Genomic DNA, 18,925 nt, shown 5'->3' with positions numbered 1-18,925 from the left:
TCTCTATCTTTATCTTTATGCTTTATTCGTATACCACTATACCTATTTGAGTCTGCCTGACTGAGATTTACAAGGTGACCATAGCTTGCTTCATACCAACAATCTCCGTGGGATCGACCCTTACTCGCGTAAGGTATTACTTGGACGACCCAGTGCACTTGCTGGTTAGTTGTGCAAAGTTGTGTAGTGATCACAATTTCGCGCACCAAGTTTTTGGCGCCGTTGCCGGGGATTGGTTTGTGTATGGACAACTGACGGTTCATCTTGTTGCTTAGATTAGGTATTTTTCAGAATTCTTAAGAGTGAATTCTAGTGTTTCAAGGTGATGATTTTACCATCACCAAAGCTGATTGATTATCATCAATTTAGCTCTTGAATGCAATGTCCTGCTGAAGCTTGGCTAGCCATGTCTAATTCCTTTAGACTAAAGCTTTAGACTAACATTGCATGATTCCTGGAATTCTCATTAAGAATTTTGATACCTTTATTTTCTTTTCCATATAATTTTCGAAAAAAAAGCACAAAAAAAATTACAAAATCATAAAAATCAAAAATATTTTATGTTTCTTGTTTGAGTCTAGAGTCTCATTTTAAGTTTGGTGTCAATTGCATGCATTCATTCATGTGTCTTAAGGATCTTCAAGATATTATTGATGATTTCTTACTCTAATCTTTAAATTCTCTTGACTTGAGTGTTTTGTGTGTCTTATATGCATTCTCATTAGTGTCAGTAGTATACAAACTGCTAAGTTTGGTGTCTTGCATGCATTGTTATTTGATTTTAGTTGCATTTTGATTATTAAAAAATCCAAAAATATTTTTAATTTGTGTCTTCTCAAGTCAATAATATAGAGAATTGAAGATTCAGAACATACAGCAGAGGAATTGCACAGAAAAAGCTGGGCGTTCAAAACGCCCAGTGAAAAAGACAGACTGGCGTTTAAACGCCAGCCAGGGTGCCTGGCTGGGCGTTTAACGCCCAAAAGGGTAGAGTTTTGGGCGTTAAACGCCAGAATGTGCACCATTCTGGGCGTTTAACGCCAGGATGGCACAAGGGGGAGGATTTTGTTTTCAAATCAATTTTTTTTCAAGTTTTCAAAGTTTTTCAAAATCAAATCTTTTTCAAATCATATCTTTTCAATCAAATGTTTTCAAAATCAATTTCTTTCCTTTTTCAAAGATACTTGCTAACAATTAATGATTTGATTGAACATTTCAAGTATGTTGCCTTTTCTGTTGAGAAAGGTTTAATGTTTGAATCATATCTTTTCATGATAGCCAAGTTATTAATTTTTAAAATCAAATCTTTTTAAAATTGTTTTCAAATCATATCTTCTCAATCACATTTTTTCAAAACCAATCATATCTTCTTAACCTCATCTTTCTCAAAATAGTTTTCAATGAAATCTTTTTGACTTCTAAATTCAAAATCTTTTGCAAAAATCACTTGATTTCTTTCCCACTTTTATTTTTCGAAAATCAATTAATGTTTTTCAAAATGTTTTCAAAGTCTTTTACTTAATTTTCGAAAATTACTTCCTTTCCTCTAACATCCTTCTATTTATGGACTAACACTATTCCTTAATGAAAAATTCGAACTCCTTCTTCTTTGATAAGTTCGAATTTTCTACTTCTGTCTTCTATTTTTCTGTTCTTCTGACACCTCAAGGAATCTCTACACTGTGACATAGAGGATTCCACATCTTCTTGTTCTCTTCTCTTTCATATGAGCAGGAGCAGAGACAAAGGCATTCTTGTTGAAGCTGACCCTGAACCTGAAAGGACCTTGAAGCGAAAACTAAGAGAAGCTAAGGCACAACTCTCTATAGAGGACCTAAACAGAAATCTTCAAAGAAGAAGAAGGACCCATGGCAGCCGAAAACAACAACAATGCCAACAATGCAAGGAAGGTGCTGGGTGACTTTACTAGACCTACTCCCGACTTCTATGGGAGAAGCATCTCTATCCCTGACATTGGAGCAAACAACTTTGAGCTTAAGCCTCAATTAGTTTCTCTAATGCAACAGAATTGCAAGTTTCATGGACTTCCATTGGAAGATCCGCATCAGTTTTTAGCTGAATTCTTGCAAATCTGTGACACTATCAAGACTAATGGGGTTGACCCTGAGGTCTACAGACTTATGCTATTCCCTTTTGCTGTAAGAGACAGAGCTAGGACATGGTTGGACTCACAACCTAAAGAAAGCCTGGACTCATGGGAAAAGCTAGTCAATGCCTTCTTGGCAAAGTTCTTTCCACCTCAAAAATTGAGTAAGCTTAGAGTGGAAGTCCAAACCTTCGGACAAAAGGATGGAGAATCCCTCTATGAAGCTTGGGAAAGATACAAACAATTGATCAGAAAATGTCCATCTGACATGCTTTCTGAATGGAGCATCATAGGTATTTTCTATGATGGTCTCTCTGAACTATCCAAGATGTCTTTGGATAGCTCTGCTGGAGGATCTCTTCATTTGAAGAAGACGCCTACAGAAGCTCAAGAGCTAATTGAAATGGTTGCAAATAACCAATTCATGTACACTTCTGAAAGGAATCCTGTGAACAATGGGACTAATCAGAAGAAATGAGTTCTTGAGATTGATGCTCTGAATGCCATATTGGCTCAGAACAAGATATTGACTCAACAAGTCAATTTGATTTCTCAAAGTCTGTCTGGAATGCAAAATGCACCAAGCAGTACTAAGGATGCTTCATCTGAAGAAGAAGCCTATGATCCTGAGAACCCTTCAATGGAAGAGGTGAATTACCTAGGAGAACCCTATGGAAACACCTATAATTCTTCATGGAGAAATCACCCAAATTTCTCATGGAAGAATCAAGAGAGACCTCAACAAGGTTTCAATAACAATAATGGTGGAAGAAACAGGTTTAGCAATGGCAAGCCTTTTCCATCATCTTCTCAGCAACAGACAGAGAATTCTAAGCAGAACCCCTCTGACTTAGCAACTATGGTCTCTGATCTAATTAAAACCACTCAAAGTTTCATGACTGAAACAAGGTCCTCCATTAGGAATTTGGAGGCACAAGTGGGACAGCTGAGCAAGAAAGTTACTGAACTCCCTCCTAGTACTCTCCCAAGCAATACAGAAGAAAATCCAAAAGGAGAGTGCAAGGCCATCAACATGGCCAAATTTGGAGAGGAAGGAGAGGAAGTGAACGCCACTGAGGAAGACCTCAGTGGGCGTGCACTGACCTCCATTGAGTTCCCCAATGAGGAACCATGGGACTCTGAGGCTCAAAATGAGACCATAGAGATTCCATTGGACTTACTTCTGCCTTTCATGAGCTCTGATGAGTATTCTTCCTCTGAAGAGGATGAATATGTCACTGAAGAGCAAGTTGCTAAATACCTTGGAGCAATCATGAAGCTAAATGACAAGTTATTTGGAAATGAGACTTGGGAGAATGAACCTCCTTTGCTCACCAAGGAACTGGATGACTTGTCTAGGCAGAAATTACCTCAAAAGAGACAAGATCTTGGGAAGTTTTCAATACCTTGTACCATAGGCACCATGACCTTTAAGAGGGCTCTGTGTGACTTAGGGTCAAGTGTAAACCTCATGCCTCTCTCTGTAATGGAGAAGCTAGGGATCTTTGAGGTGCAAGCTGCAAGAATCTCATTAGAGATGGCAGACAATTCAAGAAAACAAGCTCATGGACTTGTAGAGGATGTTTTGGTGAAAATTGAAAACCATTACATCCCTGCTGATTTCATAGTCCTAGAGACTGGGAAGTGCATGGATGAAACCATCATCCTTGGCAGACCCTTCCTAGCCACAGCAAAGGCTGTGATTGATGTTGATAGAGGCGAACTGATCATTCAAGTGAATGAAGAATCCTTTGTGTTTAAGGCTCAAGGATATCCCTCTGTCACCATGGAGAGGAAGCATGAAGAGCTTCTCTCAAAACAGAGCCAAACAGAGCCCCCACAGTCAAACTCTAAGTTTGGTGTTGGGAGGCCACAACCAAACTCTAAGTTTGGTGTTGAACCCCCACATTCAAACTCTAAGTTTGGTGTTGGGAGGTTCCCACATTGCTCTGAGAAAATATGAGGCTCCATGAGAGCCCTCTGTCAAGCTACTGACATTAAAGAAGCGCTTGTTGGGAGGCAACCCAATGTTATATGTTATCTATTTTCTTTTGTTATTCTATTTTATTTTGTAGGTTGATGATCATGAGAAGTCACAAAATCAATTGAAAAAGCAAAAACAGAATGAAAAACAGGAAGAAAAATAGCACACCCTGGAGGAAGAACCCACTGGCGTTTAAACGCCAGTGAGGCTAGCAGTTGGGCGTTTAACGCCCAGTCTGGCACCATTCTGGGCGTTTAACGCCAGAAAGGGGCACCAGACTGGCGTTAAACACCAGAAAAGGGCAAGAACCTGGCGTTAAACGCCAGGAATGGGCACCAGCCCGGCGTTTAACGCCAAAAATGGCTCAAAACGTGATTTTGCTTGCCATTTGGTGCAGGGATGACTTTTCCTTGACACCACAGGATCTGTGGACCCCACAGGATCCCCACCAACCCCACCACTCACTCTCTTCTTCACTCATTCACCAATCACCTCAACACCTCTTCCCCAAAAACTCCTCACCTATCAAATCCCACTTTCTCTTCACCACTCACATCCATCCTTCAATAAACCCCATCTACCTCACCATTCAAAATTCAAACCACTTCCCCACCCAAACCCACCCATAAAGGCCGAACCAAAAAGCCACCTCCCTCTCCTCTATTTCTTCTCCTTCTACTCTCTTCTTTCTTCTTTTGCTCGAGGACGAGCAAACCTTTTAAGTTTGGTGTGGTAAAAGCATTGCTTTTTGTTTTTCCATAACCATTTATGGCATCCAAGACCGGAGAAACCTCTAGAAAGAGGAAAGGGAAGGCAAAAGCCTCCTCCTCCGAGTCATGGGAGATGGAGAGATTCATCTCAAGGGTGCATCAAGACCACTTCTATGAAGTTGTGGCCATGAAGAAGGGTCAACTTTGATCAAAGGTTGGACCAAGTCCTCATAAACATTTGTGAAGAGGGCGCTCAATGGAAGAGAAACTCAAGAGGGAAGCTGGTTCAACTGAGAAGGCATGACCACAAGTCCATCACTAAGAAAAAGATGGAGTAAACAAGAGACCCCTCTCATCATGAGATCCCTGAGATGCCTCAAGGGATGCACTTTCCTCCACAAAACTATTGGGAACAACTAAACACCTCCCTAGGAGAATTGAGTTCCAACATGGGACAACTAAGGGTGGAGCACCAAGAACATTCCATCCTCCTCCATGAAATTAGAGAAGATCAAAGAATCATGAGAGAGGAGCAACAAAGACAAGGAAGAGACATTGAGGAGCTCAAGCACTCCATAGGATCTTCAAGAGGAAGAACAAGCCGCCATCACTAAGGTGGACCCGTTCTTTAATCTCCTTGTTCTTTATTTTCTTGTTTTTTTTTCGAATTTTTATGCTTATGTTTGTCCATGTTTGTGTCTTATGATCATTAGTGTCTTAGTGTCTATGCCTTAAAGTTATGAATGTCCTATGAATCCATCACCTTTCTTAAATGAAAACTGTTTTTAATCACAAAAGAACAAGAAGTACAGGATTTCAAATTCATCTTTAAAACTAGCTTAATTGGTTTGATGAGGTGGCAATACTTTTTGTTTTCTGAATGTATGCTTGAACAGTGCATATGTCTTTTGAATTTGTTGTTCATGAATGTTAAAATTGTTGGCTCTTGAAAGAATGATGAAAAAGGAGACATGTTACTGAGGATCTGAAAAATCATAAAAATGATTCTTGAAGCAAGAAAAAGCAGTGAATACAAAAAAAAAGAGAAAAAGAAAAAGAAAGAAAAAGAAAGAAATAAAGTTGTGATCCAAGGCAAAAAGAGTGTGCTTAAGAACCCTGGACACCTCTAATTGGGGACTCTAGCAAAGCTGAGTCACAATCTGAAAAGGTTCACCCAATTATGTGTCTGTGGCATGAATGTATCCGGTGGTAATACTGGAAGACAGAGTGCTTTGGGCCACGGCCAAGACTCAATAAGTAGCTGTGTTCAAGAATCATCATACTTAACTAGGAGAATCAATAACACTATTTGGATTCTGAGTTCCTAAAGAAGCCAATCATTCTGAATTTCAAAGGATAAAGTGAGATGCCAAAACTGTTCGGAGGCAAAAAGCTACTAGTCCCGCTCATCTAATTTGGAGCTAAGTTTCATTGATAATTTGGAGTCTATAGTATATTCTCTTCTTTTTATCTTATTTGATTTTCAGTTGCTTGGGGACAAGCAACAATTTAAGTTTGGTGTTGTGATGAGCGGATAATTTGTACCCTTTTTAGCATTGTTTTTAGTATGTTTTTAGTAGTTTTAGTTGAGTTCTTAGTATATTTTTATTAGTTTTTAGTTAAAATTCACTTTTCTGGACTTTACTATGAGTTTGTGTGTTTTTCTGTGATTTCAGGTATTTTCTGGCTGAAATTGAGGGACCTGAGCAAAAATCTGATCCAGAGACTGAAAAGGACTACAGATGCTGTTGGATTCTGACCTCCCTGCATTCGAAGTGGATTTTCTGGAGCTGCAGAAGTCCAATTGGCGCGCTTTCAACGGCGTTGGAAAGTAGACATCCTGGGCTTTCCAGCAATATATGATAGTCTATACTTTGCCCAAGATTTGATGGCCCAAACTGGCGTTCAAAGTCACCCTCAGAAATCTCAGCGTTAAACGCCGGAACTGGCACCTAAATGGGAGTTAAACGCCCAAACTGGCATAAAAGCTGGCGTTTAACTCCAAGAAGAGTCTCTACACGAAATTGCTTCATTGCTCAGACCAAGCACACACCAAGTGGGCCCGGAAGTGGATTTTTATGTCATTTACTCATCTCTGTAAACCTTAGGCTACTAGTTCTCTATAAGTAGGACATTTTACTATTGTATTTTCATCTTTGGACATCTAGTTCTTAGATCATTTGGGAGGCTGGCCATTCGGCCATGCCTAGACCTTGTTCTTATGTATTTTCAACGGTGGAGTTTCTACTCACCATAGATTAAGGTGTGGAGCTCTGCTGTACCTCGAGTATTAATGCAATTACTATTGTTCTTCTATTCAATTCCGCTTGTTCTTTGTCCAAGATATCACTTGTTCTTCAACTTGATGAATGTGATGATCCGTGACACTCATCATCATTCTCACTTATGAACAAAGTGACTGACAACCACTTTTGTTCTTCAAGCAACCAAGGCTCTAGTGAATATCTCTTGGATTCTTTAACCGGAATCTTCGTGGTATAGGCAAGAACTGATGGCGGCATTCAAGAGAATCCGGAAGGTCTAAACCTTGTCTGTGGTATTCTGAGTAGGATTCAATGATTGAATGACTGTGACGTGCTTCAAACTCCTAGCAGGCGGGGCGTTAGTGACAGACGCAAAAGAATCACTGGATTCTATTCCGGCCTGACCGAGAACCGACAGCTGATTAGCCATATGCTGTGACAGAGCATAGGAACATTTTCACTGAGAGGATGGGAGGTAGCCACTGACAACGGTGAAACCCTACATAAGCTTGCCATGGAAAGGAGTAAGAAGGATTGGATGAAGACAGTAGGAAAGCAGAGAGACGGAAGGGAAGGCATCTTCATACGCTTATCTGAAGTTCCTACCAATGAATTACATAAGTATCTCTATCTTTATCTTTATGCTTTATTCGTATACCACTATACCCATTTGAGTCTGCCTGACTGAGATTTACAAGGTGACCATAGCTTGCTTCATACCAACAATCTCCGTGGGATCGACCCTTACTCGCGTAAGGTATTACTTGGACGACCCAGTGCACTTGCTGGTTAGTTGTGCAAAGTTGTGTAGTGATCACAATTTCGCGCACCAGCAACCAATTACGTTATTAAGTAAAAATTAGAACTTCTGACAACTATCCAATCCCAAACAACCTTGCAAGATGTACATAAACTCTAAACGAATTTCAAATCATACGCACATAATCATAATTGTACTAACACCAAAATCAATTACTATTCACTTCCACAACCAAAAATTCAATCACAATCACAACCAATAATCCAAACTCATTAACATTATAATTACTAACATATTTGCAATCATCTACTCTACTTTTGGACAATCTTAAATTGAAAACTGTTAATTTTAAAATAAAACTACCTACCTCTTCGAAACCCACAAAGTTAAGCATGGCTCCAACTTCATCCTAACTCACAACAGCAACAAAAGACTCGAATCAAATTAGCAATAGCAGCGGCATTAGTGATGACTTACATCATCTACCCTTTTTCATGCATAAAAAGGACCATAAAAGAGGCATAATCTCATTTGATCATAACAATTCATGCCTTAATTTATGAATATCATAGTACATTGCTTTAAAATAAGTTTGTGCTGGATTTCAGGTAGAGAAGACATAAAAAATAGGAAAGAAAACAACAAAACAAGTGGGGCATGTGAAGCAGGCGTGCCACTTGAAACAGACACCACAAAGATGTATTGGCATGGCACGCCAGAAGCTAGGCGTGGCACGCTGGTACAACTTTCCAGAGAGCAATTATGAAGACCATCAAAGGGGCGTGGCACGCCAGAAGTAGGGCGTGGCATGCCAATTCGTTACTAGAATAACCATCACTATGGTGTGCCACTTTGTGTCGAAGGCGTGGCACGCCAGCCCCAGAGTTCACTTGGGCGTGCCACTTGAGGACCAAGGCGTGGCACGCCAAGTCTATAAGACCCACAATTGAATGGGTGTGCCACTTGAGCAACAAGGCGTGGCACACCAGTGAACAAGGAGACAATGCAAAAGCTGGGTGTGCCACTTGCTATCGAAGGCATGGCATGCCAGCTCAAGAAGTCCCACTAAGGCGTGCCACTTGAGTGATAAGGCGTGGCACGCCAGCCCCTAAGGAGGCCAAATAAAACTGGGCATGCCACTTGGTATCGAAGGTGTGGCACGCCAGCTCAATCGTCTCACTTTGGCGTACCACTTAAACATCCAGGCGTGGCACGCCAACCTCTGGGACCATGGCAAATGAAGGGCATGACACGCCAGTCTCATGGCGTGGCACACTGGTAGTATTTTCCAGAGGAGGAATTAAAAGGCCAGTGGACTCAGGCATGCCACTTGGGAGATGAGGCGTGGCATGCCAGCAAGAAGATGAAGCAAATGAAGGGCGTGACTGATAAACCCATATTTGATGATACAATTTGTGCTGAATTTGAGTGTTTTATTCAATCCTTCACCCACTTATGCATGTGAAATTGCATGGTTTTACCTTCCCTTCCTTATTATGAGATGTATGTGAAAAACATGTTTTCTAGGCTTTAAAAGTATTAGTTTTAATTATCTTTTATTGCCATTCGATGCCGTGATTCGTTTGTTGAGTAATTTCAGATCTTCTAAGGCAGGAATGACTTAAAGGATGAAAAGGAAACATACAAAAATGGAAGGAAAGCATAAAATGGGGTTTACAAAGAAACAGACAGTGACGCGTCCGCATGGACGATGCGGACGCATGGTTTGCACAAAAAGGGATCGACGCGACCGCATAGACGACACGGCCGCGTGCCAGCGCGAAATGGCAATGACGCGATCGCATGATTGACGCGATCGCGTGACACGAAAAACTCCAGACGACGCGGCCACGTGACCCGCGCGGATGCGTGATAGAGGCCACGCACCAGAAATTACAGAAAGCGATCCCAGCGATCTTTGAAGCCCTTTTTGGCCTAAATCCAAGTCCAGAAAGCATAGACCAGAGGTTATAAAGTGAAGGAATGCATCCGAAAGAAGGGAGCTAGCCAATTAGTTACTTTTCATAGTTTAGATGTAGTTTTAGTGAGAGAGGTTCTCTCCTCTCTCTTAGGATTTAGGATTAGGATTTTTAGAAATTAGGGATTTATCTCATCTTCATATCAGGTTCAATATTCCTTTATTTTGACTTCTCTTCTACTTTGAGATACTTTAATGCTTTTATTTGTATTTGATTTATGTTGCCCAATTGGCTTATGAATATTTTCCGAGTTAGATTTTATTGCTTTGAATGTATGTTATTTGAGATATTTCAGATCTAAGATTCTTATTTAGCTTTTTTATATTATTGGCTTTAATTGATTAACTGGAAGCTCTTGAGTTATCAACTATTTAGGATTGATTGTTATGTCGGCTAATTAACTGGAATTCTACTGACTCTAGTCTTTCCTCAGGAGTTGGCTAGGACTTGGGAAATCTAACCAATTGGTTCACTTGACTTTCCCTTGCTTACGCAAAGGTTAACTAAGTGAAATTAACTTCCATTCTCATAGTAGTAACTAGGATAGGACTTTCGAATTTTTATATCTTGCCAAGAGTTTATTTTATAGTCAATTATTTATTTTATTTGTCCTTTAATTTACTTGTTCCCCACTTTCAAAACCCCAATTTACAAAACCCATAACCAATAATAAGAACATACCTCCCTGTAATTCCTTGAGAAGATGACCCGAGGTTTAAATACTCGGTTATCAATTTTTAAAGGGGTTTGTTACTTGTGACAACCAAAACATTTGTAAGAAAGGTTGATTGCTTGGTTTAGTAACTATACTTACAATGAGAGTTTACTATAACTTCTAAACCGTCAATCTTCAGTTCTTCAAAGTGACATGCCAGTCTCATGGCGTGGCATGCTGGTAGTATTTTCTAGAGAGGAAGAAGAGGAGCCAATGAACTCAGGCGTGCCACTTGGATGACGAGGCGTGGCACACCGGCAAGGGGGTGAAGCTTTAAGAAGGGCGTGGCACGCCAGACCCTAGGCGTGCCACACTGGTACAAATCTCCAGAAGCATAGAGATAAGGGAAGTAACCTTGGGCATGCCACTTTGGCTCGAAGACGTGGCACACCAGGTTACTTTGCCATTTAAAATGCCTTGGGCGTGCCACTTTGGTTCGAAGTCGTGGCACGCTAGGTTACTTTTCCATTTAAAAAGTCCTGGGCGTGCCACTTAGGCTCGAAGGCGTGGCATGCCAGGGGTGAAATAGAGAATGGCGTGCCACTTGAATGGAGAGGCGTGGCACACCAAATCAGAAACAGAAGGAGCGTGACACGTGATGAGCGGATATTTTATACGCTTTTTGGGGGTAATTTCATGTAGATTTTAGTATGTTTTAATTGGTTTTTAGTAGAATATTATTATTTTTTAGGAAAAAATCATATTTCTGGACTTTACTATGAGTTTGTGTATTTTTCTGTGATTTCAGTTATTTTCTGGCTGAAATTGAGGGAGCTGAGCAAAAATCTGAGTTAGGCTGAAAAAGGACTGCTGATGCTATTGGATCCTGACCTCCCTGTACTCGAAATGGATTTTCTGGAGCTATAGGAGTCCAATTGGAGCGCTCTCAACGGCGTTGGAAAGTAGACATCCAGAGCTTTCCAGCAATATATAATAGTCCATACTTTGCGCAAAGATAATAGACGTAAACTGGTGTTCAACACCAGTATCATGCTGCTGTCTGATGTCCAGCGCCAGAAACAGGTTACAAGTTGGAGTTCAACGCCAGAAACAGGTTACAACCTGGCGTTGAACGCCCAAAACAGCCCCAGGCACGTGAGAAGCTTAAGTCTCAGCCCCAGCACACAGCAAGTGGGCCCCAAAAGTGGATTTCTGCATCATCTATCATAGTTTACTCATTTTCTGTAAACCTAGGTTACTAGTTTACTATTTAAACAACTTTTAGAGACTTATTTTGTACCTCATGACATTTTCAGATCTGAACTTTTACACTTTGACGGCATGAGTCTCTAAACTCCATTGTTGGGGGTGAGGAGCTCTGCAGCGTCTCGATGAATTAATGCAATTGTTTCTATTTCTCCACTCAAACGTTTGTATGTTCCTATCTAAGATGTTCATTCGCGCTTAATTATGGAGAAGGTGATGATCTGTGGCATTCATCACCTTCCTCAACTCATGAACGTGTGCCTGACAAACACCTCCGTTCTACATCAGACTGAATGAGCTTCTCTTAGATTCCTTAATCAGAATCTTCGTGGTATAAGCTAGAACTGATGGCGGCCACTCCTGAGGATCCAGAAAGTCTAAACCTTGTCTGTGGTATTCCGAGTAGGATTCAAGGATTGGATGGCTGTGACGAGCTTCAAACTCGCGATTGCTGGGCGTGATGACAAACGCAAAAGGATCAATGGATCCTATTCCAACATGATCGAGAACCAACAGCTGATTAGCCGTGCTGTGACAGAGCATCTGGACCGTTTTCACTGAGAGGATGGGAGGTAGCCACTGACAATGGTGACACCCTACATACAGCTTGCCGTAGACGGGCTTTACCAACAATTGAGTTGAATATTACATTGTAGAAATTCAGAGGACAAAGCATCTCCAAAACTCCAACATATTCCCCATTACTGCACAACAAGTAACGATTTTATTCTCTTTTATTTTTCCAATCTATTAATTCCTATTGATAATTTTGATTGATATCCTGACTAAGAATAATAAAATAAACATAGCTTGCTTCAAACCAATAATCTCCGTGGGATCGACCCTTACTCACGTAAGGTATTACTTGGACGACCTAGTGCACTTGCTGGTTAGTTGTGCGAAATCATAAGAAATCTTAATTTTGATATTGAGATATTAATTTCGTGCACCAAGTTTTTGGCGCCGTTGCCGGGGATTATTCGAGTTTGAACAACTAAAGGTTTATTTTGTTGCTTAGATTAGGAAGAATTTATCCTTTTTTTACTAGAATTGCATCTTTTATTATTCCTTTTAAAAAATTTTCAAAAATATTATTTCTCTTTATCAATTTTTAATTTTTTTTTCGTGAGTTTAGTGTCTTGTTCTAAGTTTGGTGTCAATTGCATATTTGATATTTTTCTTTAAAATTTTCGAACTTGTGTTCTTTGTTCTTCGTTGATCTTCAAGTTGTTCTTGTTTCTTTTTCTTGTTTTTCTTGTGCTTTTTCAAAACATTAACTTTCAAAAATTATACTTTTATCCATAAAAATAATACATCTTTAAAATACGTTACATTTTTAGCTCAGTTGGTTATAGCGTTGGTTTATGTTCTTGGCAATTGGGCACCTTCTTTTTAAAATCCTTTTTCAAAAATAATTTTTCTTGATTTAATCTTGTGCCAAACTCTAAGTTTGGTGTTTTCTTGTAAATTTTAATATAATTTTCGAAAATTTATCTTGGTTTTCTAAAAATTTTAAGTTTGGTGTTCTTTCTTTTGTTCTTGGTGTTCTTGTGAATCTTCAAGGTGTTCTTGAGTTTTTCTTGTGTCTTGATATTAAAATTTTTAAGTTTGGTGTTCCTTGGTGTTTTCCCTCCAAAAATTTTCGAAAATAAGGAGCATTAGATCTAAAAATTTTAAGTCTTGTGTCTCTTATGTGTTTTTCTCTTTCATCATAAAATTCAAAAAAAAATATCTTTTCTAACTAATTTTAAACAATAATTTCGAAATTTTTATATAAAAATTTCAGATTTCAATTTCAAAATTTTTCGAAAATCTTCACAAAATATTTTCAAATTTTTTATTCCGTTTTTATTTATTCCATTTATAGAAAATAAATAATATCAATATACATATCATCTCCCTTGTTCCATCATGGAATTAAGTGGAAATGAACAGTCCAGGAGGACTCTGGGGTCATATGCTAACCCCACTACTGCTTCATATGGGAGTAGTATCTGTATACCCTCCATTAGAGTTAGTAGCTGATGACAAGTAATCATATACCTATTTTTCTATGCTTTTTCATACAAGAAATTGATAAATTATGCTTAAATATTGAATGCTTTTATACTTAATTGGTATATTTCCTTGATCTTTTAATTTTATAAATCTTGTAGGAAATAAGAAGAAAAAGAAGCAAAAAAGCACAAAAAAGGAAAAAAAAAAGAGCTTTGGGACACACTTTGAAGTTAGAGCACACTTTGGAGCCTTAGGCCACGCTTTTAAAAGCGTGGCCCATGACCAAATCAAAGGAGAATAGGCAATCAGCACACACTGCCCTGCTCTTGCCAAGGGCAGGGCAGAATCGTGATGCAAAGTGAGGTTGGAAGCAAGAATTTTCGCTAAGGTAAAATCTGGGCGCTCACAGCATGACCATGCCTCCTTCAAAGGGCTATAACTTGAGCTACAGACGTCCAATTGATGTGCTTCTAGTTGCGTTGGAAAGTTGACATTTAGAGCTTTCCAACGATATATAGCAATCCAGATTTGTCATACAATTGAGGCAGGAACGAAAGGCATCTTTAAGGGCCAAAAATAAGCGAAAATAAACCAAAGTGCTTCTACCAAGGCTCGAAGCTGGAGCCTCACCCCAAAACAAAGTAGCGCTCAATTTTCTGCCCTGCCCTCTTGGAGAGCAGGGCAATGTCGTGCTCTTCATGGAAAATCAAAGAAAAAAATTGCTCCTCAAGTGCTTTCACCAAGGTTCGAACACAAGACCTTCAAGGAAGTAAAGGCTTAGGCTTGGCGCATACAAGCGCATCATGGCACGGTCAAGGAACGTGGTGCGCGCACAAGACACACCAAGGCAACATTGCCCTGCCCTCCACAAGGGTAGGGCAGCATCCTCACACACCAATTTCCCTGCTCTGCCCTCCACAAGGGCAGGGCAGCCTCCTGGGAGCATCATGGGCCAAATTCAACCAAAATCTCATTTAAATTCAATTCCTCTCCAAATTGAATCAAGGCCATGCAAACCCATTTCTCCTCAAATCCAAAGCAAGCTAAGCCCACATCATCACTCAAAGGCACAAGAACAAACTAGAATTAGGATTTTCATTTGTTTTTCATTTCAATTTTATTTTATTTTGTAAAGCCTATATAAGGCATCATTTCCATCTTTGTAGAGGGGAGCTCCATTAGAAAAAGGCTAGCTCTACTAGGGAGCATTAGGATTTGAGATCTCTCTCTTAGTTTTCCTTCCTGTTCTAAATCTTGGATTGAGATTGGAGAAATTCTGTTTCAATTTCTATCTGAGACCTCTCTGTTTTTATTTTGCTGCATAATTCAAGTAATTGTGATTTGAATCAAGGCTCTCTTTGCTGCTTCCATTTTTCTTTCTTCTTCAATCTATTTGCTGTTGGATCAAGGAAGGGAGTGAGATCTAGACTTGTTTTCTAGTCTCTTTGATTCCTTGAGATCTTCAATTTTATTTTGCAATTGAGTTGAGTTCTTGGCTGCTCTTCTGTTTTTACTGTTCCATTGGCTTTCAATTTACTTTCAAGCAATTTAATTCTTCTGCACTTGTTCTTTATTTTACATTTCTGTTCATGATCCCAAATTACTTTCCTGCAAGTTAATCTCCCTGCAATTATTCTACGCTTTGCTTTACTACTCTCTTTAATTTCCAGCACCCAACCCCCTTTACTTTTCATGCAATTTACATTTCTTGAAATTTAAGTTTTAGTTATTTTTTTTCTTGTTCTTTAAGTTACTTGCAATTTTACTTTCTGCACTTTAATTTTCCTTGCTATTTACTTTCTGTTGGCTACACTTCATCCAAATTCACTTCAATGTTAGCTTGACTAATCTAATCACCCACTAAAATTGCTTGATCCATCAATCCCTGTGGGATCGACCTCACTCTAAGTGAGTTATTACTACTTGATGCGACCCGGTATACTTGCCGGTTGGATTTGTGTGTTGGAAATTCGTTTTTCCACAAAAACACCATCAAGTTTTTGGCGCCGTTGCCGGGGATTGATTAGATCAACAATGATTAAGTGGGTGAGAAGTCTAGATCAAGCATTTTTTTGTTTTTGATCTCTGTTTTAAATTGATAGCAAGGTGTTTGAGTTATTGCCTCACTAAGAAATTCTTTCTTTGTGACATGAATTTCAAATTTCATTGATGTTTACAAAATACAAATGGAGTTCAACTCATCTTATGGTCAAACAAAATTTTATGGGATATCACCCACCATCACCAATCTCTAATGGTGGCTGGGAATATCACCAAGAAAATACAAATTCTAAGCACTCCAATCCATGGAGATTTGCTTCACAGACACAAGATGAGCAAGAAAACCATATGGGATATTTTCTTCCACCACAAAATGATGCTAGTCATGATTCTAATGGTGGCTGGGAAGGAAATTCTAATGCTCCATATGATATTCATCCAAAGATATCATCACTTGACCATGCTTCAACAGAAAGCCTCTATCAAAATTCACCACTCACACAAACTTCCATGAACCAAAGCCTCTCAAAGCTTGAGAACATGTGTGAAAAATATGAGAAGGAGGCACAGATATCTTGGAACGAGCAAGAGAATTCATTCAAAAACATGGAAATAATGTTAGCTCAATTGGTGAGTGCAACAAGGAAAGAGGAAAAACAAGATGAGGAAGCCTCTGTGGCAAGTGAAATTTCAGTGAAAAAGGAAGATGTGGTGGAAGTATTTGGACATGAGCCAAGGATTTTACATTCACAAACGCTACTTGAGGTGACAAAGGAACATGAACATTCACAACCCTCTCAAACTTCCCTTGAATCTGTGATCGAAAAATATGAAGAGGAGATGAAGAAATCTTGGGAAGAACAACAAACCTCCTCCATAAAAGAACTATTAAGTCAAATGTTGGGTGCAAAGAAAGGAGTAGAGGAGCAAGAAAGTGAGGAAGTCATTCCAGAAAATTTACACTCAAGTGAAGCAGAGAAGTACTGACGATTGGATTTTTGACGGTTTAGAATTTTACAAATGAAATCTTGTCGAAGTATAGTCTCTAAACCAACAATAATCCTCTCATACAAAAATTTGTTTGTCACAAGTACAAACCCCTAAAATCTATAAACCGAAGTATTTAAACCTCGGGTCGTTCTCCCTAGGATTTACAATAAAGTGTCTTGTTATTGGTTGTGAGTTATTTTGGGGTTTTAGATGAGAAACATGAATAGTAAATGGTAAGGAAACTTTATTAACAAAATGGTCTTGGCAAGATTTGGTTGTCAAGGGTCTTCATCATTATCACTAGCCACAAGTATGGTAGTTGCAAGGATTAATCCCACTTAGTCATCCTTAAATCAATTAACAAAGGAAAGTCAAGTGAGTTATATCAATCCTAGTCCATAAATCCTAGCTTTCCACTAATTCAATTAATGAAGGCTAGAGTTAATGGCTATCAACTAGCAATCAATTGGACACTAGTGACTCAAGAAATCCTAAGTTGCCTTCTCAAGCCAAGAACATAAAATCCTACTCTAACATCCTCTCAAGCATTTCATCAAACACTTGGAGGGTAATGAAAGAAAGCATTTTTATTTGTAAGAATAAAAGGAATCAACAACCAACAATTACAAAGAGTTAACAAAACAACAGTCAACAACATCACAATCACATGAATTATCTCAAATTGCATTATTAGAAGAAAACAAAAGAACAAGAATATCTCAATTACAAAACCTAGAAACAAAATAAGAGAAATTACAACAAGAGGATAGGGATAGAAAGAAGAACCAAAGTGTAGCAATCACCACTTGAAGGTAGAAGTAGAAGGAGACTTGAATTAAACCTAGAACTATGAGATCCTAATCTAACCCTAATTCCTAATCCTAGAGAGAAGTGAGAGCTTCTCTCTCTAAAACTAACTCTAACTCCTAAAAACTAAGCTAATGATCAAAAGTATCTAAAGTATGTTGATTCCCCTTCAATACTTGACTTAAATAGCATCAGAAATGAGTTGGATTGGGCCCACAAGGCTCCTAAAACCGCTGGGGACGATTTCATTAAAGTGGGCCACGGACAGAATCGGCGCGCGCGCGCAAAGTGCGCATTCGCGCCCCTGAACGCGAAGCAACATATGGCAAAATTTATATCATTTCGAAGCCCCGGATGTTAGCTTTCCAACCCAACTGGAACCGCATCATTTGGACCTCTGTAGCTCAAGTTATGGTCATTTAAGTGCAAAGAGGTCGGCTTGACAGCTTTCCGGATCTTTCATTTCTTCATGAGTTCTCCAACTTTGCATGCTTTTTCTTCATTCCTTTAAACCAATCTTTGCCTCCTAAATCTGAAATCACTTAACAAACATATCAAGGCATCTAATGGAATCAAGGTAAATTACATTTATCTATTTAAGACCTAAAAAGCATGTTTTCACTCTTAAGCACAATTAAAGGAGAATATACAAAACCATGCTATTTCATTGAATAAATGTGGGTAAAAGGTGATAAAATCCCCTAAATTCAATACAAGATAAACCGTCAAATTGGGGTTTGTCAACCTCCCCACACTTAAACCAAGCATGTCCTCATGCTTAAGCCAAGAGAAAGCAAAGGGCATCAACATTTATTCAATGTAACCTATCTATATGCATCCTATCTACATGAATGCAACTAGATGCAAAATGGTTGTACCTACTTGGTTAAAAATAAATCAATCCTCCATGTCATACATGCACAAGTAGGGTCAAGATCATATAACGATTCATGAATCCTACCAATTCAAATACAAAAATTGAAGTTCAAATAGACTTGCAAGAAGAACGCTCGTGAAAGCCAGGAATCAAGGAATTGAGCATCGAACCCTCACCAGAAGTGTTTGCACTCTAGTCACTCGGTGTTTGGGGTTGATTCTCTCAATTCTCCCCTAATCATGATTTCCAAGATTTGTTTTTCATCTAACAATCAACAATTATTCAATGCATGCATACATGTATCATGAGGTCTTTTCTTTAGGTTGTAATGGGGCTAGGGTCAAGGTAGGATCATATATGGCTAGTGGACTTAGGATTTGAATCTTTGATTAACTTAAACTTTCCCACCTAACCTATATAATGACCTATACAATTAAGTACTAACCTAGCTACCCATTCCTCACTTTTTCACATATTCATGCATTTTCTTTTCATTTCACAACACTTATGCATTGATTCTTATTGAG

The 18,925-nt window shown here is 39.0% G+C and overlaps 1 protein-coding gene and 1 non-coding gene across 2 annotated transcripts in view; both read right to left on the bottom strand.

The window, feature by feature from the left end:
* The window catches only part of LOC130962947 (probable transcription factor At1g61730), a 97,654-nt gene that overhangs the window by 54,283 nt on the left and 24,446 nt on the right, over positions 1–18,925 (bottom strand). The gene's annotated exons all lie outside the window — the stretch shown is intronic.
* LOC130964554 (small nucleolar RNA R71) lies at positions 2,274–2,377 on the bottom strand. Its single transcript, XR_009080643.1, has one exon. It is a non-coding gene; the product is annotated as a small nucleolar RNA R71 (small nucleolar RNA).

This window comes from Arachis stenosperma, chromosome 2 (genome assembly GCF_014773155.1).
Source record: "Arachis stenosperma cultivar V10309 chromosome 2, arast.V10309.gnm1.PFL2, whole genome shotgun sequence".
Classification (NCBI taxonomy): domain Eukaryota; kingdom Viridiplantae; phylum Streptophyta; class Magnoliopsida; order Fabales; family Fabaceae; genus Arachis; species Arachis stenosperma.
The sequence above is the reverse complement of the archived record's forward strand: the minus strand, read 5'-3'. Positions and strand labels throughout refer to the sequence as shown.